Below are 22,773 nucleotides of genomic sequence, written 5' to 3'. Positions count from 1 at the left end.
CAATGGCGTCGTAGCATGTCGATAATGGTATCGTGTCGAATCCACTAAACGCGACCTTCATTGAAATCTACATCCTCCATCTGTCAACCCCAATAGACTCCACAATTTTATTTACTTCGCTTCAATAGCTCATTGTGTCTCGATCCACTACGAATATTTAATTAATCAAATTCCAATCCGAGAACCTTTCTAAACGCGTGGAAAAATCTGTTCTTTCCGCTTCGACAGAGAAAAATATGTTTATTATAAAAGATCGTAGGTAGTACAAAATAGTCCAGTCAATGAATGCTCAGAAGGGGGGTATAGAGGGAAATGGAAGGGACACAATTTTTAAATTTGGGCCTTTGTTTGAACTAGTTTGGAGGCAAACATACTAAACGTCCCTACACCAAGGAGGTGACCGGGGTGCAGAGGGGCACGTAGAAGGTCCCCTTTTTCGGTTTTCCGCTTCTATCTCGGAAACTATGTGTTCTAGCGATAAGACTATTCTATACAAAATTAAAACTGACAAAATGTGCCACAAGATCGATTTCATTCAGTTTTTCGCTATCTCGCATAGTTTCCGAGATATCTGCGCTCGAAGTTCACTAATTGTGGAAAAGAAATGTTTGTCTCATGTTTTTTGCCTTATTTGACTAGCTAAAACTCTTCAGCAGAATTAGTGAACTTTCAGCGCGGATATCTCGGAAACTATGCGAGATAGCGAAAAACTGAATGGAATCAATCTCATAGCACATTTTGTCAGCTTTAATTTTGTATGAATGGTATTATCGCTAGGACATATAGTTTCCGAGATATAAGCGGAAAACCGAAAAAGGGGACCTTCTATGTGCCCCCCTGCACCCCGCTCACCTCCTAGGAGTGAGGACTTTTAGTATGCTTACCTCCTAACGAGTCGAAACAAAGACCCAAAGTTAAAAATTGTGTTCCTTCCATTTCCCTCTACAACTTTTCATTGACTGAACTCAAAAAACGCATTAGTTGCGTTCCAAATACGGATAATTCTCTTCCCAAGATTCCAGAAACACTATGTGACTTTAATTATTTCAAATTTTCGATATATCCAAAGTTACAAGCATTCGATTTTAACCCAGTGAAGGGAATCCTAATAAAAATATTCGCAAAACTGCGACTATAGGAATAAGGCCGAAACTAACAGCGCGCAGAATCCTGTCCTATGTTTTCCCGAGAGAGTTGATGAACATCCCCCGCAGGCTACATGTTTACAAATTCCTTTCGTTGGCAGCTACAGAAGCTGCGGCGAGCGTTGCGTTCGTCCGAAGTGCGGGGCAATCGACGCGTAATTTTCCACGGCGCGGCGCGTTAATTCGAAACAGAACTCCTGCCGGTGCAACGCCGGAAAGGATTTTTTGCGTGTTGCGAATTGTGGTTCGCGCGTGTTATAATTACGGAGATTGCGCGGGACCGCTTTGTGCCCTCGGCGGTTCGTTAAGCCCCGCGAATTAATTTCTATTGTTATCTGAAAACGGCCGGCAGGCACGATTCTCGGTTACGCTTCCGTATCCTTTATTCCGCGGAGAAACATCTCGGACCAGTCCGGGACTCGGCCCAAGACTCGTCCGCGAATGATAAATGCTCGAACGGGCTCACAGACCGAAAGAGGACGCACGAAACTTTCCTCCGGTGAAATTGCCTCCCACCATACCGACACCAGTTGATCCCGCACCCGTTTTTATTTTTTGCTTTTTCAAATGATCCCCCGCTGGAAAACTTATTACATACTTTCAAATCGTCCTCCGAAACTAGCAAGTGCATCGGGACGTGTTTCACGTTCGAACGATCTGTCGGTCGGCGGAAACGAAGACGTCAGCCAGAGAGGACGTTCTAGGTTCTGACAGAGTAAGAAGACGCCATCTTGGCTCGCCGAATCGCTGACGTTTGTTTTCTGGGCCAGATATCTGCTCGAGTGTCCTCTTCGCGATGAGTTATTGATCGGTGTTTAGGCAAGCAACGGGGGCTAAGTGATTCGACGCGGACCGTGAAACTTTGAAGGACAATGTTTGCTCGATTGATTATGCTCCTTGTGCTCTGGAGACCTCCGTTTGGTTCGTTCTATGCGTGCTCAGTTAGATGAATCATTTTTTCACTCGTGTGTAGCTGGTACATCTTAACACGTTACTTACTTATTGTTTTGAGGATTTGACTTCAAAGAATATTCAACAGCAAATTTTTTCTCATGAATCAATAAGTTAACCTTGAAAATATAATTCAATCATTTCTTTACTCGGTAAACTTGTCCATGTGCTACCTCCTCCGATGACTTTGAAATGTGTTGGCTCCGTTAGAATTCTAACACATTGGATACGATGCTTCTCGTAGACTACAGTGCACGTAACATATACATTTTTAATTTTATATTTGCTCGATTAGGTGCGATAAAAAGTTCCTTAGTTCTCTAAGGGTCAATACTACTTTAGCATTGAAATTTTTAAGAATTTTCCTCGAAGTAACATCGATTTATCTTTGCATGGGAACCTAAATGGAAGCATACAAGTGTTTGAATATTTGTTCAGCAAGGTCGAAGAAATGAAATTTTCACGTTCGCAACTTTACTTTGGAATATTCCCAGTCTTGTTAAAACTTCTAGATATATTCTCCCCTATAAAAATACAACAGTGTTCTTTGTACTGCTAAATATTCATTTGGAAACGGATTAAAGCGATATTGTATATCAAAAATTGATAAAACCACTTTGGAGGGGTGGTTACGCTCGCATACTTTCCTTCCTCGCACTGTAAATTTTGCGCGAGAGTTACTCTGGGAACAGTATCAACACTCGAAACCGAAAGTAAACAGGGAACGAGTACTTTTCTCTCACACTGTATATTTTAGAACAACTCCTTCGAGACAGGCGGGTCTCCTCGAATTCGATAAAAACGATCCTCGAGTGAAGTTAACCCTCGATCATAGGAGTGGTCTGTCGGAAACTACATGGAACTTGTTAAGTCAATGGTGATTCCACTATATTAACTGTAATTAATTTTCTGGAAGTGCTACTGCGGATTTTTTGCATTTATGACAAAAATGTGTACGTGCAATTTAAAACAGTGGCCATATTAAAACGATTTAAGGACAACACTGTATTATTTTCAGCTTAATACGATAATTAAAAGAAGGAAGAAATGTTTATTTAGCTCCTGCGTCTTGCAATGTATTTTTTATTTCGCATAAAGTTCCACAGTGTACTGATTAAAACATTCACCGAAATTCTCTGAAGATCCATCAATAATTAGATTCACTGTCTTGAAGGGATCTCCGAAAGTTGGCCAACCATTGATTAAGAAATTGGCCGAAGACCCCTCAAAAACTGACAACAGCTCTGCTGTAAGTTTCGTTAAGATTCGAGTACCAAAAGATCTTTGATCGAGGACTCTAAACTCGTTGTTTCGGATGGTCTAACGTTCCGATCGCGTGGGAGTGATCTCGGTTACAAGAGCCAGCGTCTAGCGACGGAATCATCGAATTATGATCGTCAGTTTAATTTTAGCCGTTCTAGAAATCGCGTGCGGAGACACGGTCGCCTCTGGCCGGTTGATTTACGAGCGGCTTAATGACTCCCGCTGTTTAGGAACTTCCTTGTTGTTAAGCGGATCGAAATAGTTCGCGACTGAGGATGCCGATTCAACTGTGCTCGCTGGGAGCCTTGAATACGAGAGAGAGAGAGAGAGCTCGCGACAGTGGTCGCGATGAGAAAAATCGAAGCAAACGTGAACCGCACGTTTCATTCACAGTTCGCGCAGCTGATTTATCGCGACGGTGATTGTCCGCAACTGCTCTCCATACGGAATGAGTCGTTAATTCGGTCCTGGGGAGCAGAAACCGCCGCGTCGTTTGTCGGTCTTCATTGTCTGACAGTGGTGTTCAGTGCCAATTACACAATCACAGCTATCAACCCCTAAATCCTCGCACGTTCCACTATACCGCCGCTAAATCGCTCTGCACTAAAATATTTAAAATGGAAAATCTCAGTGGCATGACGCAACGACGCATGAGAATTTCATGAACGACAGATAAGCGACGATGCCAATCATCACACACAAATCTCCTTGAAGCATCAATTACCAGAAAGACCTACAAGTTCACCCTAATCCCCGACGATTCTACCAGGAAAGTACAAATTCCATCGGGTCGATACTCACGATCCCCGAACCGGTTGCATGACAATGAACGGATTAACACGAATTAGTGGCTGAATCGGTGTGACACGCGAGGTGCATGCAGCGAGTGAATGATCCTACGATATTGCAAATAGCTACCCAGTCTATCCGATGACCGCTAACTTCCGACGTTGGCACCAGAATGCGATTCCGCCTAGATAAATCTTTCCATTCCCGTTTTGGCAAGCGGAATCGCGACCGGCAACTAATCGCTAGAGCGAGGAGGTTGAGCGAGGAAGAGAGACAGAGAGAAAGGGAAACAGATTGACAGGGTGTCGAAAGAGCAGTGTGAAAATCGCGGCCACGGCTATAGTATAATATTATTCAGCAGACGATGAACCAGGTCTGCACAGGCGGCGAGCACACGCGGAAGATTTTCTCCTCGAGATTTTATTTTTATAGACTCGCGAGACCGCGGCGGCTAAATTCGAGACGGTCCCTGACAGACGAGATTGTCTGCAACCTTGGACGAGTCTGGCCAGCGACGCCCACTTTTTTGCCAAGTCAATCCCGCGGAAGCATCTCCGACGTTGGCAGAAAGCGTGTGGGCTTCGTGTCCACGCGATTCGAGTTCCTCTTCCTCTTCGGGCTCCCTGTTTGTTTCCGATCGCGCAACCAATTGCTCTGAAATGCGCGCACAATCGCCGATCCGCCTCGCAAAAATGCGTTCTTCAACAGGTCCGAGCTAAATCTTTTCCTCTCGAACATCGTTCCCTCGTACATCGTACTAGTTCGAAGTCGTACATACGATTGTTGAACGAATTGTTGCAGCGAAAACAGTGGTGCATATAAAAATGGGCGTTCATGTTGCTCCTGTATGTTGCAATTAATGCAGACAATTTTCATTACGGATTTCATTGCATTTCAATTACGAGACACAGAAACCATATAAAAATTTTCTTTCCATCTTCAACATTTTTAATAAATTGAAAAGGACATATAGATGTCCTGAAATTGTCCTAATGTTTTTACTGTTTTAAATTACATCCACCCATTTCTGTCATAAATGCACAAAATCCGGTCTAGTCACCATATTTATACGACTCGATTTTTTATCCTTAACCCTTCTGTTGTTCGATCGAGTGCGATACGTAGGCTCGTAGAACAAATTAACGAACAATTGTATAGGTGGAAGTAAACATTGCAATCTGCAGAATCATCGAACCGTAGGACTCCCAAGCGTTAATCAGGAAAAACAGGCCAGTGGCGTGCCAAGAACAACGCCGCAGAAGCAGATTCTCTCCTTAAACTGGCGACAGCTTCCGGGTCTCTGCCAGGAAAAACATCTGGCATTCGGGCAATGGGTACTGTCTCCAATTCGATACAAGCAGGGATGATCCGAATGATAAATGGAGCGAAATTTACTTAATTAATGCGGATCTTCTGAGTAGGTAGTTGAGCGTCAACAGTTGTGTTTGGGAAGGTATTCTTGAACGAGAAGAGGGAGAATGAACTTGAAGTATGCATATTTCTGACTGTTCGATAGTTTCGGGTCCGTGATCGAATTTTCAAGAGAACCATACTGTAATTACATTCTTAAGAAAACTGATCTGCCGTAACATTTTCCGCGGCTTGTGTTTCCTCATTCTTTCAATCTTCCGCGAGCTTGAACTTCGGCTGGGACACCCTGTGTAATACTAGGACGAACGAATGCATTAAACGAAGAAATATTATTCTTTCTTTTCGAATTTTTCACGTAGATTCATCTCCTTGCGGCTTGTATCACCAGATCAGCGACACCCCGTGTATCATGCGCCCAGAGCGCCGGTAATTGCGGACAGATTGACCGATGAGAAGCAGCCCGGGTACACGAGCGGGCCAGATTAATCGATGATACGCGAAATAATGGACGATCGAGCCGATACGACGGCGTTGTCGTTATCGGGAGGTAATTCGGCGCCGGATCCGAATTATCCCTCGCCGACCAGCGTGTATTTCCCTTGGAAAGGAGCTGACGCTGATCAATCGCGATACCGCGCCACCGGCTCGAGACTCTTTCGAGAAACATTGCCACCGGATATCGATCACGCACGCGAAACCGTAGATGAACCGAGGCTGACGCTCATTCAGGGTCCTTTGAATTTTTACACCTTCCTGCGACACCAGATTGTTCGGAAACGTCTCGTCGTTCTTACGGAGAAACATCCTGCCTTTTGTTGTTTTTATTAGTGTCTCGCCTTTCTTGTTTTTACCGTTCGCTCGTGGTTTCACTGCTAGATCGTCTTTATTGTTTCTACTATTTTGCTGTCTATATCGTTTTTATTGCTAGATCATGTTATTGTTTCTACTGTCTTGTCCTCTTTAGTGGTTTCACTGCTAGATTGTCTTTATTGTTTCTACTATTTTGCTGTCTGTATGGTTTTTATTGCTACATCGTGTTATTGTTTCTACTGTCTTGTCCTCTTTAGTGGTTTCACTGCTAGATCGTCTTTATTGTTTATACTATTTTGCTGTCTTTATTGTTTTCACTGTTGCGTTTAAGATCGTCGTTATTGTTTGCAAAATGTCGCAAGCAGTACCGAATTGAAATATTACTTGCAAAGACGGCAGGTATCATGTCAATGATGCTTCGTTCGAAATAGCCTGATCATGTTTGAAAAGCGGTGCGCAGATCCGTGCCCCCCTCGATCCAAAAATAATCGCGAAGCGGGCTCGCGTGGTTGGAAATTCCAGCCGCGTGCTCGACATCGTGGCGATATTGCTGCGAGATAACGGGGAGATCGATGTGGCGTCGATGTATCGCGTCGTAGATCAATCTGCAACTCGATATCGTCTCGGTATCGGCGATCCCCGAATGCTTTACAAGAGAAGACGCAACTGCCGTTGCATTTTCATGGCCCCGTGGAACAGGAAGCTCGAGGTATCGAACGAGAAACACGGTCTCAGCGCGGGAAACGTAATCCGATTCGTGACAAATGGAAAGATTTCGCCACGCGACACCCAGTATCTTTCCGATGTCTGACCGGAGCCGACATAATCCCCTTGTAAACGTTAATTCCGTCAAGCTGTTTCCCACGGGGCCGACGATAACTTCTTCGTGTCTTCAGAGAACTCGAGGGAATTTCTCTTTCGTGCTCTCACAGCTTCGCGACGAGAATTTCGATCTTCGAAAAATCAAATGAAATTCGATTCCGATCGACAGACTGGTTGCTAGTAATCCGATCGACGCGGGACTGCCCGGGAATCGCTAGGTCCGATCATATTTTCGGAGCGTCGTTCGAGTTGACAGTGTTCGACAGATAAAAAGAAGTCGCGGATAGGTAAAAGAGACTGATTCCTTCGATGGTGATAACGTTGGGGATTTTCGATCAGCAGACAGACGGCTGAGTCTGCCGGAAGACACTCGAGCCGACGGGAGACGATCGATGACCGCTGAATTGCCAATTACGCGACGACTGATTAACGGCTCTATTATTTAATAATACTCCTCGCTCGGAGACGATACGACATTCTTTATAGCAGTCGTTTGTTGACCGTAAAAACATTAGAAGTACATATCGCTGCTCGGGAAGTATAATGACACAACTGCAAAAATTGAAATTTTACAGAACAAACAAAAGAAAAATAATTCCAATTTTGCTTAATAGAATGGCCTATAGATTCGGTGTAATTCTTCTACGAGAGTAGTTTATAGACATTGTGGGTTATTATTGCAACTTTTAAGTTATTTCAATTTATAAAATAATAAATACCATTGTAAGTACAATTGTGTCGATTTACAAACATCTAGTAAATGCATTTTTGACCTCGCCAACACAATAAAGTCAATTTCACAAAATTTTACAGTTGCGACATTATACTTCCGGAGCAGCGATATTAGAAAGTGATATTATACTATTTTCAACCTATTAAACTCATTCAGATGGAAAATGAGTGTTTCAATTCAGAAGATTATTTTACATAAAAAACCGCATCGATAAATAAAAAATATTTCAATCGACTCAAGTACGAAATTCGAGAGTTTCGTGCCGCTATAGACAAAATCGACTTTAGAGGACAGAAGCAGGGCGTTGATCACTTTCTACGATGGAAGGAAGAGGTGGTGGACGAATTATTGGTGAACATATCGAGATGGTCCTACGAATTATCGAACGACAGCTTCGTTTTCGGCGGACTGAATAAAATCTGCGGGAGTAATCGTTCTCACGATGGAAAATAAAGCGGCCGGAGGGAAATCTGTGAAGATACGAAGTTTCCGATCGTTTCCAAAGCGAGCCGATTCGCCCCGCGGCGCGGGCGAACAATCCCGCACGATTTCCAATCGCGGTTTACGACTTTCGAAAATCCGCCGCTGCCTCGTCGATCGCCGTCCAATTTTTACGCCTCGGGCGGGGTACGGGCACGAACCATCTTGTAAAACAGCGGAAAGAAACAACGTGGGGACGACGCCTGAATTACGATGAATGATAATCGGACTCTCCTCTTTCATCCAAGGATTTTCTATCGATCCTCGGTACACGGTGGAGAAAATCCAAGCACCGAAAATAATTATTATCCCCGTGTTTATACATTCGTATCTTTCTCGCAACGAAGGAAATTCGACATCGTTGTCTTTGAGTGGCTTAGATTATAGTATGATCTCGTGACAGGAAGGTCGAACTTAAGGCTCCGAAGTGATCAATAGTGATCAACGGTAATCTTCAAGAATAATCTTCAGAAGCAATCGCGTGGTGTCTAGGATCCAGACCTATCGGTGCTCGAAAAAGAAGAATTCGAAAAAGCATGATCGATTAAAAGCGCTCGGATGGAGTTCACGTCGATGCGTCATCGACGAATGATCGAATCATTTCTTTAAAAAATAATTTCTGCGACAGATTGCATGCGAAACTGAACGTCTTGAACGCTGCAGAACGAGATTATTGCACATCACCTTTGTTCTCTCTCTCTCTCTGTCTCTCTCTCTCTTTATCTATTCAATCCCCTAGCACGGATTATCGCTGTCATATACTGGCCGATAGACACAATGGAGAACTCAAATTAAATCTTAATTGATTTGATGTTCCTGGTGCTACGAAAATTCGAAATCCGTAATTTCCGTCTGTCATATATTAGGTCAATCGGAAAGTTCCGTCCGTTTAGCGTCGAATAGCTGTAGCTCGAACTGTCGTTAACTATAACGTCTAAAGTAATGTTAACTTTTTAGTTTGGGCATCTTTCAATAAAATTCAATACATAACAATATACGCTTGCATCAGTAACATCGTTTTTTTCTACATTGAAAATGTCGGAATTTGAGCCAAACGAGCGTTATTTGCGCGAAGTGTTAATCTTTTGCTTCAATTGGAAGAAAACTGTAGCTGAAGCTCATCGAATTATTGTAGACGTTTATGGTGATATGCTGTTTCCGATAAAACATGTAGAAAGTGGTTTCGACGTTTTAACGAGAGTATTCGAAGACGAAGAATTGCGGGCATTGGTGGATGAAGATCCATGTCAAACGCAAATACAAATTGCAGAAGCGTTAAATTGTGTTTAATCTGTCATTTCCGATCGTTTAAAAGCCTTGGGGAATGTCTACAAGGAAGGAAAGTGGGTCTCATATGAACTCAAGCCAAGAGACATTGAAAAGCGAAAAATTATCTGTAAAATTCTGCTTGCGAAACGTCACAAGAGTTGTCAAAAAAACATTAGAAGCACTTCGCTGGGAAGTGCTACCCTATGCTGCTTATTCGCCAGACTGTGCCCCTTCTGACTACCACTTGTTTCGGTCGATGGCACACGCATTTGCTCAGGAACAATTTAATTCTTACGAAGATGTCGAAAAATGGATCTCTGATTGGATGACCTCCAAAGATGACTCATTCTTTCGTCGCGGAATTCGCTTGCTGTCCGAAAGATGGGGAAAAGTCATCGCTAACGGTGGACAATATTTTAATTAATGTACTTTTTCATTTTGTTTCTTAAATAAAGCTCTACTTTTTGTAAAAAAACGGACGGAACTTTTCGATTGACCTTATATAATACTACGCGCACCGACCGCAGTTTGGAGACGGAGGGCGGGCTGCTCAAACATGGCTTTTTCGATTTTACTTGTTTACAATCGTTCGAGGTCGTGAATGTTTACACTGATTCCTCACGGTCGATTTCACCAGAACCTGGATCGATCTTGTTGTTGCGAGGGTTCTATTAGACACATCCTGCACAATTTATGTTTCCCAATCTGTAATTTCTTGTGGTGTAATCTCCATTTTGAAATATGTACCTATTCTACTTGCGTAGAGTTGTTTGGTTTTCAATGCACTATAAAATTTTATAATAGCTTTGTCCGGTTATCCGAACTCTCATAGAAGCATTGTGCAATGTATGTTTTACTGTAACTTATTATGATAAAGTTATCTCTTGAAGGTCAAAGTAGAGTCATACCGTGAAATATGATTCTCCATTATAAAAAATTGAATGGTTTCAAAATGCTTCATAAAATTTTGTTTTTTCTTACAATTTATGTTTTAAAATTTGTAACTTTTTACCATAAAGGGAGCACCTTGAAGGTCGAAGTTTTGACCCTTTCCTACCATCCATGTTTATAACAAATTGATACAACGAGAATTTAATGGCTTCCAATGGTCATCGCAGACAAATTTTGAGACCAGATTTGAAATCAGCGTGAAAAAATCTAGTTATCTAATCTAGTTAATCTAGTTAAAAAATCGAGTTACGATCACGTAAAGTGGGACCAATTTTTCGGGTTCGCACAAGTGATCCCTTAATTCTTTTAAGGAGTGTATTAAATTCTGAAAAGTTGAAAATTTTAGATCCCCTGAGTAAAAGTCCAGCCGAATATTCACCGTCGTGGAGAAGCCCGTAAAATTTAAATCTCTAGAAAAAAGAGTCGCACGATCCATTGAAACCAAAAGGAACAGAGAGGGAGAGTCAGAACAAGCGTATCAATTGGAGGTAAATCAACGTGACAGATAAACACTCCGGGATAGATAACAGAGCTTTCGTGTCAATTGGACTAGTAACGGAGCAGAATTGGTCCACGGTCCTCTTGCCATCGAGAACAAGGGCGAAAGCGGGAAAAAAGAAACGAGGAACACCGGGCCGTGGGAATAGCGTGGATCACGTTGCGCCAGATGGACGCGGGTCGTCGCGATGCTCTGCCACCGATCAAAACCGCAATAAACAGTGCCGATCTTTGATCAGCCTTTTGAATCTATCGAATCGCAAACGATTGAAAAGTTTACGCTCGTATATTTGGTGCAAGTTCTATCGCATCATCGTTTCGAACGATCGTCGGATGTCGTTATCTGGGAGTATTGTTCCACTTTTGACAGAACAGAAGCCTAGCCGTGTTTGCGAAATTATTTTTCTATTCGTCGCTGCGGTCTGATGTGCGATAGGAGCACACTGGCGCGCAGAGTCGCCAGATGAGGGGGGGAACACGCAATCGAGGGGAAAAAGTTACCCTCTCTCTGCCAATACCGGATTAGTCACGTGTCATTGTGACACATGCACGACAGAGACGAAATGCGTCACGTGACCAGCCCGCGGTGGCAGCGTGGGGATAGCGCCGTGGAAGGGGAAAGTAGAGTGGGGGGAGGAGTCTTTCTGGCAACACTGCTCGAGTGCATTCTTGAAATTCTGGAAGCAATATTGCCAACAGTTGCGCTAACTTGGGGATGCTGTAAAAGTCGCACACATTTTGATTCGTCGAAATGTTGAACAAATTTTGTTCGTTGATTGGACGATTCCTCGCAGTAGGAATGAAGCGAATAAGTTTAATCAGCGTGCACGTAAACTGAAAGGCTCTCGGACATTTGTGTTTCGTAAATTCTAATCGGTTGTTTATCCGTACGAGACCGCGCCAAGACTTTTATTCTGTTCATTAATGCTAACATCGCTGAACTTTGATTAGATCTCACGAGGCGCCGTAAATGAGTAAATATCCGCAGTCTAATAAGCAGGAGTTCCAAGTCAAGTTTAATAACCCAATAACCCGGCACAATATTCTAAGTTCTTCAGTTATCGCTCTAGAAACAGTCGCGGTCCATTAACGTAAGCCTGCCTGTCAACGAAGATTACTCCGGAATAAGAAGCTTCGCTGCGAAGCAACCTCATAATTACACGCTTCATGCATCGATAACTCGGTGCACTGTGCGGTATACGTGATGCGACCGGAAAGCAGGATAAGTGAAGTCCTCTTTCAAATATATTTTCTTCAATCTACGAATGTTCTTCCACAATGTGGGCTTTTGGAAAACTTTCGGGGAAATTTGTTTGAATACCCTTTCTTCAACGTACGAATTTCTTTCTAGGAAGAGATCTTTTTATTTAGTTTTCTTATTTAACTCATTTATCGTATAATACTAGAGCACGCTATTTCTGAAAGGTTTACATCAGAAACATTCATAAAATAGCTTTTTTATGAACCCTCACCAGAATTTATACATCCTATTTTGGTACCGCGAGTCATCGGGAAGTACACAAGAAAAACTCTCGGTAGCAACAGCGTTAATGAAAGGAAGTAATTTTGGTATTTTAAGGTGAAATAAGAAAATATTTTATTAATTAAAGTTCATCACTTGAATACAGAAATTCAGTTTTATTTCGCCATAAATTACCGAAATTACTTTCTTGCCAACAATATTGCTCAGACCAGTGTTCAGACCAGAGAACGCTCGTCGGACTACTTTGACATTTTGATTGGAAGCCTCGTGTTTTTCTTCAACAGCGGCGCGTTCTCTATCGGAATGTTTCTAGCGCGAAAATTTCCGGTGGAAATTTTGGCGCGTTACCAATCCGCGTCTGCGTAGCCAATCGAGATCGGCAGGGCTTTATTCCGAAGAATATTAACGGCAGCACACGGCCGGACTTCATTTTGCCGGTGATATTAAACGCCGGTGAGAGAGTTCGCGCGGATTTGCGCGACCCGCCGCGAAAAATCCCACCCCGGACCCGTCCTGGACCCGTCCATGTAGGTCAACGAACACGGCTATCCTCGCCGAACCTTGTGCCAGTTTGCAGCCGCGCTTAATAAACATTATACACGGACGATGATTATTTTTGGAGCACACGGCCGGCAAACTGAGAGCTTTCCTCGCGCGGACTGGCCCCGCTCCGAGTGTTGAAGCGAGCCGAGCCGAGCCGGAGCCGAACGTATCCGTGCCTTTGAATTTTAATTCCGAGGCTTCGATGCATACGAAATCTTCGTTGATTAGCGGACCGTGCTCTCCTTTTTTAGCAATCTAGCTGGCCGTGATTGAATCCAAACTTCCCGGCCAAAATTAATGCCCGGAGTCCGAATCGATCGGCTCCCGTATCAAATGCGAAGTTTCGTACTACCTGTCGCCGGCGAACGAGATTTGTCGCCCGACAGACAGTTGATTGCAAAGTATTTTATAAAATGATGGTGGTGAGTAGCACAATCCCTGGCAGAATGTTTCCGATCGGAGGCATTGATACGGATTTTAGAGAAAACATTCACAATTTAGAAGCATAAAATATTACTTTATGGAGTTAAAACTGTTGGGAAATGAAAAGGGGCTAATTGAAGAATGAAAAACAACAAAATAACATAAGCTTCCATTTATTATAACAAAGAAACGAGAAAATAAACAAAATGTTACATAGTTCCCGATTAATAGATCAGCTGGAAGAAAATTTCCGGTTCGATTACCACTACCCATCACCAAAGTTCAACAATTACTGTTGGATGATTCTTATAGAGTTTCTTGCGCTGATTCCGAATCTGCTTTTGTTTGTTGACGGGATGCGGCGCACAGTGGGACCTTTCGTCCGAATCGGACTTCAAAATGGCGAGCGCCACTGGCGGCAACTCATGTCGGGCGAAGATATTTTGCTTTTCGATTCGAAAAAACGTTGATGTTGCAAACTTTAAAGAGTGGTTTCTCAAGATAAAAGTCTGCTCTATCGCGTGATACAATTATGTTTACGCCGGACCATTATTTTTTAAGATAAACTGAAAAATATCCTCAACAATTGAGGCAAAAGTGGTGTCTCTCCATCTTTAACGATTGTTTAAACATGTTTAAACATTCATAATGTTTTAATATTAGATGTCACTGTATTCGGGAAAGTCTACAGAATCTTTTGCTACAAAGAACAATCCAATATCTTTTATAATAACATCGCAATATTTGTTTAAGGTTGAAAAATATGTTTTTTTGTCAAAATCAAGTTTCTCAAATACTGTGCGTCTAGGGGAAAAATTAAGGGCAGATTCGGAATCAATGTAAAATATTCTATAAGAATCTCTCTCTCTCTCTCTCTCTCATCAAACAGTAATTGTTGAACTTTGGTGATGGGCAGTGGTAATCGAATTGGAAACTTTCTTCCAGCTGATCTATTAATCGGGAACTTTCGTCCGTGTAACATTTTGTTTATTTTCCCGTTTCTTTGTTATAATAAATGGTAGCTTGTGTTATTTTGTTGTTTTTCATTCTTCGATAAGCCCCTTTTCATTTCCCATCAGTTTTAACTCCATAAAGTAATATTTTATGCTTCTAAATTGTGATTGTTTTCTCTAAAATCCGCATCAATGCCTCCGATCGGAAACATTCTGCCAGGGGTTGTATCAGTGTGTACTTTCAATAGCGAGTACTTTGAACCACGTACAGATGGACCGGAGAATTACATGTCCAATTAATTCCTAGTCCGTTAACTTACGATTTCTAATTTCATAATTTCAGGAAAGTACTTTATATAATGATGATGGTGAGTAGTGCCAGTGAATTAAAGGAGCCGATGAATTAACTGTCCATTTAATTCCTTGCCCCTTGAATTTACAATTTCAGAATTCCAAGAAAGAAAAAGAAAATTTATATTTATTGTATTATATATCTATTAGAAAAATTACTTGCCCGTTAAATTTCGAATTCGTGAAAAATCCACGATGTTTAAAGTGTGATCATTTCTGTGATTGAAATAATTGCAACTGTTATTGAAATTCCGTTCAGGTGAACCACGATGAAAAACGCGGCTGTATTTAACGTATTTATTCTTATAAACGATCAGCGTGCAAACACTGTGTTCATGCACCGTCTGCCTCGGGCAAAGCAATAAAAGCAACTGGGAAAGTCGAGGCGAGTAAGTAAATTTCGCTCCGAAATTAAAATAGCGAGTAGAAAATATCATGTATGTAGTTCGCTTCTCCACGTAATGAAACTACAGACCGCGGGTAAATATTGTTCTCGACACAGTCGCTTCAAGGAATCCATAAATAGAGACTGTTCTAGTGGTTCTATAATAAACGAGCGATTCAAGTCGATCACCGTACACTCGTTGTCTAAGAACTATTCACGTCACTACTTTCAGCTTCAGTAAATTGCTTTCAAAATTCTTAGAATGATCAATTCCGTGAAAAAATGGAACTTTTGTTCGAGAAACGCGTGAAATCAAATTTTCTACACCAATCACTTCACAGTCTGTACACGTGTAGGCAGAATATTTTCAATGTTGAGCCTTCTGTCCTTATTAACTATTTTTAAACTTCCTCTAACGATACATTCTATTTATGTAGATAAATAATGTACACTATGTTACGGTAAATGTGATTAATCCGGTGATTGTGCAGAATAACCGGTTATTACACATAATCACCAATTTATTACATTTACCGTAACATATACATTGTCACGTCCGGTGATTCAGCCATCGATAATAATTGATCATAATCATGTATAACATATATATATTTTCTGAATTTCTTTTTATAATTATACTTACTCTAATAATGTTGTATGAGAAATTAAATATTAACACATTACCGACCTATGGTACATGCCTGAACACTTTTTACTGGAACGTTCAATAGCAACAGCAATTTTCATTTTAAACTAACAAGTCACCCTCAATAAAGTCATCTAATAGTTTCATTCAAGATTGGAATGTAGAAGAAAATTTCTATGCTTTCTTTCGGTAAGTACAGCACAATTATTGAAAATCCTATTAATAGGCTTCCGGTAGGTAAAGTGTTAAATACTATTGTTGATAATTAATATTGATCTGTCGTATATTATATCATATTGTGAGCGGTAGAACCAATAGAATTAAGGAAAATCTATAAGATATATTTCGCAGCTGATTATATGGAATTGTTAACTCATGTGATTTATTTTAAACTTAAACTCGACTTAAATTTAGAATATCATTGAATAAATTAAGAACGCAGCGAAATGTATTTAATTAAATATAAAGCGATGATTTGAAATATAAATTGCGATTGAATATCCGTTGAAAACTGTTCATCGCTGAAGATCGATACTTTGAAATGAACAAAGATTGATAAACAATAAGCTGGTGACTAATTAACTGGCAGGATGTATAAGACTCTTCATCCGGTCAAGAGGTAATAGTTCATAGGAAAACTGATTTCGAAGAATGCTTGAGAATACACTCACCCCATGGAGATTAGGCTCAGAACAAAGGATTGACTAATCTACAGGGTGTCCCACGCAACTGGAACAGGCTGTACCTCCTAAACGGACGAGAATAGAGGAAAATGTTATAAGAAAAAGTATAATGGCATCAGACGGTTCATACTACGCAACTAATTTTATGCACTTTTGTGCATCGGTGAATCAGAAAAATGCAACTGCACTTTCTTTTTAAATGGAAACCTACATTTTTGACTGCACCAATCTATGCAGTTTGTTGTGCTCTACATAAAAGAAGTAACATACTTACGCCCTAGACTTATTCGTTAGGAAGTTATCGAAGCTAAAAGTTCTCCGATTTATCCCGAGACCGAATGAATTCAGTGAACTTTTAGCTTCGATAACTTCTTAACGAATAAGGTTAGGGCATAAGTATAAGTAGAGCACAACAAACTGCATCGATTGGTGCAGTCAAACATGTAGGCTTCCATTTAAAAAAAAAGTGTAGTTGCATTTTTCTGATGCACCGATGCATAAAAGTGCATAAAATTAGTTGCGAGGTATGCACCGTCTGATGTCATTCATCTTTTTCTTATATCATTTTTCTCTATTCCAGACCGTTTAGGGGGTACAGCCTGTTCCAGTTGCGTGAGATACCCTGTATAAAAGGGATGGCTCTTCATGAAATCCAACCCAGTCTGTATTCGAATTTATTCGGTCGCTGTTCGAAAGTCGTCCGAAATCATTACGTCGTTCGTCAAAGTCAGTCAATATTTCAAAGTTCAAGTCAGTCGATATTCTGAGTTCAGTATTTAAAGTTCAGGCGTGTTAACCCGCCGGATTTCTGCATCGGTATTATCATCATCTTCAACACCAGCTGGATTATCATCATCATCACCATAAGCGATCGTTCAAACGAGCGTCTGATCGACAAATTAAGCGAACCTCGAGCGAAATCAGCGTACGGTAATACTAACAATTTATAATAAGATCACAATAACTCTATGTATTCGAAAATACTTTTGTTAATTTTTACTCAAATCAAAACTTCAAATCATTTTTAAAGAGTTTACCCATCTTCGATTTCTTCGTTCCAATTCCACGATCAAAGTCATTTAGAATTTAAGAAATGCTCAATCTCCCGAACCGAAGCCGGTGAATGCAGGTAGGTTCGAAACTGCGTTTTATCTTCTATTCGAATCTTTAAATTTAACTTCAAATCTTCCAAACGTCCACCTCAGGACGTAACATTTTCAATTTAGTGACAGCGTGGTGGGATAGAACGCAGGAATTGAGGATTTGATTTGATTTTGTCATAAACATTAGTTTTTCCAAATTTTAACAATGGCGACTGGTGGAGAAATCGAAGAAGATATTCAGACACAAGTATTAAAACAAGCAATTGATGAAATTAAAAAAGCTCAAGAAAATAATAAATTTATAGCGGAAATTGTCCGAAAATTTAGGGAATTTAATATACAAATTCAGGATACATTGAGATCATTGTCAAATCCGAAAAAGAAATTCCGAAAATATATGTTATACATGATTATGATCAGTTATTATCGATGGCTGAACCACCGGACGTGACAACATATATTGTATTGACGATTTAATATGATTTACAAGTAGTAGAATTTCTGTAAAAAATTCAATTTTGAACACAGATTATTTTTAGCGCTTTACAGTGCCAGTCCACAGAAAGTAATTTCGCACGGAAAAATATTTCAGCGGAAATAATTTCGCTCAGAGGGAAATGAACTTGGAGGGATTCGAAATCTTCTGCGAGCTACAATTGCATAAGGATGAGTCTAATCATGGCATCCGGATCAAGTGGACGAGCGGAAAAGGCAAACCGAGAGTTGACCCGAGTGGACGTCAAGTCAACCCTATGCCGAACCCGGCTTCCCTGTTGCATTCGCTCGGCGCAGCACATGCTTTTCACGTTTTCCTTCGATTACGCGAGTCGGCATAGTACTCTTACTAAGCAAAGCATTCACCAGGGATCAATGACTCATTGGTACACACGCGAGACCATTGACCAGGTGAGTGAAAAAATTTCGACGATTTTCGGATCGTCCGCAAAATTGAAAGAGGGGTATCGTGTATCGATTAGCTGGTATTAGCGGGTATATTAATAGACTATCCAAATAAAGAGAAAGAAAGCAATCGATCATGCGGCCAATCGAGATCTATAGATACAGCCGCGGGGGATTACACCGCTTCGTCAATTTCAATTAAGTTGCGGGGATATTGTGGATTTACGAAAATCCAGAATTACAGCGAGAAGATCGTTTAAGGTTCAATCTGATTTTTATTTCGTCGCAATCCTGGGTGGATTAGCATTTTCAAAAAATGCTATTAATATATATTCAATCATCACTCACATCACTAATCTTAATTCTCATCCTTTATCAACTTTCTTCTAACTTTAGAGTGACAATATTAATTTTCTAGTGTATAGAAGAATTTAATGAAATAATTAGAGGTGTGCGAGACGGTACGGGAATTCCCGAAAATGTCCGGGAATCCTGTGGATGTGTTCGGGATCTCTTAAAATGCTGAGATTCGAAAACGTGTCTTGTTTTCTTGAATATGATCATAGTGTTTGATTTATCTAAATAAAAAAGTAGGTAAAGTTATGGGACTTGGATAGAAATTTACGTTGTTAAAACTTGACCAAACTCTATATGCATCCACTACTGAAGGACCAAACGAAATTAATGCAAGATATTGGAAAAAATTCACATATGCACCAATTACGTCCTGTGGATCTTCAAAGGACAATTCCAGTGTACAAATTAATCTTCAGCGAGAAAAGACATCAACTTACCGTTGACAATATGGAAAAAATTATAGTTACATATTGTAATGCAAATTACAGCAAACAATAAATGAACATACAGTATACATTGTATAATTAAATACTAAGACATAGTTTTATTTTAAATTCTCGTGTAAAAAAATTAATTTCTCTACATTTGTTGCCAATAGCTTGGTTCTTTTGATGGTAACAATATTTCCAGTTGTTGAAAACAGCCTTTCGATAGTTGTTTGTGTACTTGGTATAGCGATGTAACGTTTTGCAGCACAACTGATAATATAGGATATATTTCTGAATTTTCCTTCCACCATTTTATAATATTCTCAGAGATCCCGAACACATTCACGGGAATCCCGAAAATGCTCGGGATTCCCAAATATTTTCGGGAATATCCGAACATTTTCGGGAATTCCCGTACCGTCGCGCACACCTCTAGAAATAATAATGTGCTTTCAAAGTCTGAAACCTCGTACAGAGTTAATGTAATTCTTATCCTCGGTTAATGAATCATCGAAATCTGAGCCGACTTGTTCCAGTGAAAAGGTTAATTTCCTGCGTGTAAAGCAATCGATAAAAAATATTTCAAGTAGATTCGTTCCTAGCAATCATTAATCTCACTTTGTAAATACTTGTTAACAGTAGAAGTGCCAAAACAGTATACAGGTGGTGCGAAAGCGCAAGAGAACGAAGTTCCCACTTAATCCCCACCATTAATTAATACACCAGCAGAGTCTACGCGAAAGTAATTATATAAGCGCTATCATTGATCGTTAGCAAACAGTGACTCGAACTCCACGTTAAACCGCAGATCTCAATCTAACGCAACTTGTTGACTCGAGACAAACTTCGAAGAGTATCTCCCACGAGTTCTACTCTCGAGAGCAACAACCGTCAAGAATGAATCGCATAGACGCTCTCTTCGGTTTTACGGTACAACAACAATGATAGCCGCCCGACTCAGTAGCTCATACCTATGATTCAGTGTATTTTCTAACTAACTTCCGCCGTATCATGCGGTAGCCTCGTTGTCATCTTCGAATCATCCAAACTTGGGTCTTTACACCCCACTATCTCAAATTATGCAATACTTGGTGTGTGCTCTGTGCCATATAGATTCAGGTAATTGCGTCAAATTGAGAGAGTTGCCCTCTGCTTTGCTTTCAAATGATTAACAATGTCTTTGCACTACATTTAAATTGCGGAAATCAATTAATGACCACTATCTCAAATTGTAGAACAAACTTTGCTTTCAAACAATCTATTTAGTCTTAAATTTAAATTGAGAGAAACAATTAAGATCGGGAAACAATTAACATCAGGAAACAGCTCCCAAGATCATCCTCCAAGATCAGGGTCAAAGTAAAACTCGAACGAACTTGGACAGATTCTAAATCGAGGGATGCAGACGTCTATGATCCCTGCGGGTGCAGTGGATCGAACGGTCGAGAACACTAGCATGTCCGAAAGCGTGTTCTGGCGAGCACGTGTCACGTACCTTGTCAGCGTCTACTGCTTCCAATCGTTATCCCAAATATATCTGTTCTGATCAACGATGGGCCTCGGTGCGTTGACGGACCCCTTCATAAGTGTCCCTCGCGACTTCAACGGGCGTCACTATGCGGGTCACTATGACAGTGCACGGGTCTCTCCCAACGGTCTTGCACGGGACCACGCTGTCTACCAGAAGGACTCGCCTGTGGCTTCCACTTCGATCGTGGAAGGACAAACGGGCAGGACTCGCGCTTCGGCTGACAACTTAGGGGATGACGAGAGGTATGATCGATGCGCGGATCGAAAGGGAAAAGTCACGTTGATGATGATGCTCTGGGGATGAGGCGTCACCCACGCGTCCGGCAGAATTGGTCCCTGTACGGGCGTCCTCGCGCGAATTACTGAAGCCACCTGTCGAAAGAGCCTGTCTTTTATACTCTCGAGGTGACATCAACGAGATAAGGCCGGCTCCCGGAGTTCACATGCGGCTGGGTTTCCTCGCAGCCGGTCGTAGTACCCGTCGCCACCTCCCGAACTTCCCCACGTGACACTGAACCCCGAGTCCAATCGACGCCGAAGTAAATATAAATTATTCATTGGTACCCGGTCACCGTTACGCGCGTCCTCCTACCAGATCGTACTACCGAGATCGGTTCACGATCAATTCCAATGCGAGATCGGCCTTCACGAATTGCTATCACAGATTTTTACGACAATTTCCGAAGGTCTGTTGTGGTTTATTGCGGTGTACTAGAGCTCGTTGAGCTTTGATCGAGTGTTTCAGCTAATCGTAAGACACAGACTGGTTCACGATTGGCTTCAAAGCGGGACTAGTATCCTCAGATCAGAAACTTTTGTGAGATTTTGCGGAGGTTTGTTGTGGTTCTATACCATGCAGTCTACTAACTTTGAATTTTGATCGCTTTGGACGATCAGATTCCTCAGATAGCAGTCGGGGTTTGTTAAGGTTTATAACTAGGGGTGTGCGAGATTCCCGTAAAATATCCGGGGTTCCCGAAAATATTCGAGATTCCCGAGAATTTTCGGGACTCCCGAAAATATACGGGATCCCGCGAAGATTCGGGATTCCCGACAATGTACGAGATATAGAATAATATTTGGGATTCCCGAAAGTATCGTTATTCGCAATTACTTTCTACAATATTACGAACATAAACATTCCCGACTAATAAGATATGTAAATTTCGAGAACACGATGGCTTTCAGATTCTTGTAATAATTGGAAGTATGGAGAAACTTCAAAATGTCGGGAATTACAGATATTTTCGGGATTTCGAAAGACTCGGAATTCCGTCCCGATCTCGCGAGAAATTCCCGTCCCGACTGGGATCTCGCACACCCCTATGTATACCGGTTTATACCACGCCTGGGCAATTGGTGCTCCAAGAGTCGGCAAAGTAGCATCGCGCTACCCCTACATCACGCCCCGATACCTGTCCGTACCGATACCAAACAGGATCACTAGGCGACTGGGTGGCACCAGGCTTGCCATATAAGCTTGGCTGGCACAGGAAAGATAGCCCTTCTCAGTGATATTAACGCGATTTATCAAAAAAATTTGTTGCTTCCCGTGTGATGTTCCAAAGATGCACAAAATTTTTGTTAACCGACAATATTGTCTTCATCTCGCTATAACTTTGTAAAAAACCAATATAGCAACAATTTGAAACAGAGCATCTGAAACTAGAGATTTCATGCTTTCAAGCCATTGTTTAACGATATCGATACGGCAATTTTTGAAGGATTTATCATCACATAAAGTGGGAGCAATTTTTCGGGTTCGCACAAGTGATCCGTTAATTCTTTTGAGGAGTGTATATGTATAGGCGTGACTATTGGTGCTTAAAATAATGATGTAAATTAAACATCGTGACCGCCAAAAAAAAATGTATACACAAATCGTCGAATCATTCTCGAGTACATA

At 41.2% G+C, this 22,773-nt stretch overlaps 1 protein-coding gene across 7 annotated transcripts in view; it reads right to left on the bottom strand.

The window, feature by feature from the left end:
• Nucleotides 1-22,773, bottom strand: part of Mdr49 (Multi drug resistance 49) — a 151,596-nt gene that overhangs the window by 55,434 nt on the left and 73,389 nt on the right. For 2 of the 7 annotated variants that reach the window (XM_076434232.1, XM_076434262.1), the window contains exon 1: nt 20,833-20,974. The exons of the other annotated variants lie outside the window; for them this stretch is intronic. The gene's annotated coding sequence lies outside the window, so the exon portion shown is untranslated. Of the gene's footprint in view, nt 1-20,832; nt 20,975-22,773 lie in introns of those variants that run through there. 7 annotated transcript variants of the gene reach the window in all.

This window comes from Lasioglossum baleicum, chromosome 1 (genome assembly GCF_051020765.1).
Source record: "Lasioglossum baleicum chromosome 1, iyLasBale1, whole genome shotgun sequence".
Classification (NCBI taxonomy): Eukaryota; Metazoa; Arthropoda; class Insecta; order Hymenoptera; family Halictidae; genus Lasioglossum; species Lasioglossum baleicum.
The sequence above is the reverse complement of the archived record's forward strand: the minus strand, read 5'-3'. Positions and strand labels throughout refer to the sequence as shown.